The sequence below is a fragment of the Aplysia californica genome, unplaced genomic scaffold (assembly GCF_000002075.1).
Source record: "Aplysia californica isolate F4 #8 unplaced genomic scaffold, AplCal3.0 scaffold00001, whole genome shotgun sequence".
In the NCBI taxonomy this organism is placed as follows: domain Eukaryota; kingdom Metazoa; phylum Mollusca; class Gastropoda; order Aplysiida; family Aplysiidae; genus Aplysia; species Aplysia californica.
Genome location: NW_004797271.1, coordinates 393,845 through 394,840, shown reverse-complemented (window position 1 = coordinate 394,840; position 996 = coordinate 393,845).

Sequence of the window (996 nt, the reverse complement as noted above, 5' to 3'; positions counted from 1 at the left end):
CTCTCTCTCCCCCCCCCTACCCCCGAGGGCAGGGTTTGCTTATGGCATGACATTCAGTCAACGTCCGCCCCCCCCTATAGTTGAAACCAATGGGTGTAATTGATATTTTGATGCATTTTCTTCACAAGACGTTTCCCCTCTGCTCTGTGTCAGGCTGGGGACTTTCATTTGATGTCACGTGTGGCCACATTAGAAATTCCTTAATGACAATTTTTCTATCTCATTAAAATCGAATAAAAATGTATTCAGGATACAATATGTACAGAGATATGATTGAAAACAGCTCGTGTAATATGATATTTAATATTGTTCACATATTATATGTGAGGCATCGTGGTGAAATGAGGATGTGCTTAACAAAATGTTGAAACAAAAGAAATTGGCATTTTTCCGCCGGTTTGACAATTTTTATCAACTTTTTGTTTTTTGGTTCAACACATTTTAGATCTAGATTCTACGTCTATATGAAAACACACATTTTATACGTGGATTTTTACTGAAAAAAACAACGTTAGAGGCACAAAAATGTATATTTCCATGATATTATTACAGAAGTCACCAAACTTTTTCCGCCATTTCCTTGCTAGTTTTTATCTCTGAAACAGGTAGCCCTCACCTCCTTTAATCGCAAATTATATTTCGACTTCTTTTCGAGATAGATGGGTATTTTCTTCATCAAAAGCAAGGCAAACAAACAGGCGTTAAGATGATACCAAATAACTCCACATGCAAAAATAAAATTAAAAAATATTGACGAGCGCCTGGTTTCACGGCGTCGTGACGCAAAGTCCAGCCTGGTAGTGGAGTTCACAGGGAAAGGTCACTGTTTTGTGCGTCACAGGAAGGGAATGGTTGCGATAATTATCATGACGCCATCTGCTGACGACGGAAAGGCGACCCCTGGATGGTCTGATTGTCTCGCGATATTCACGCTACCGAAGTGCATATTATCCACTTTTCCTTCTCTGCTTCCTCTGAAAGAGAGAGAGAGAGAGA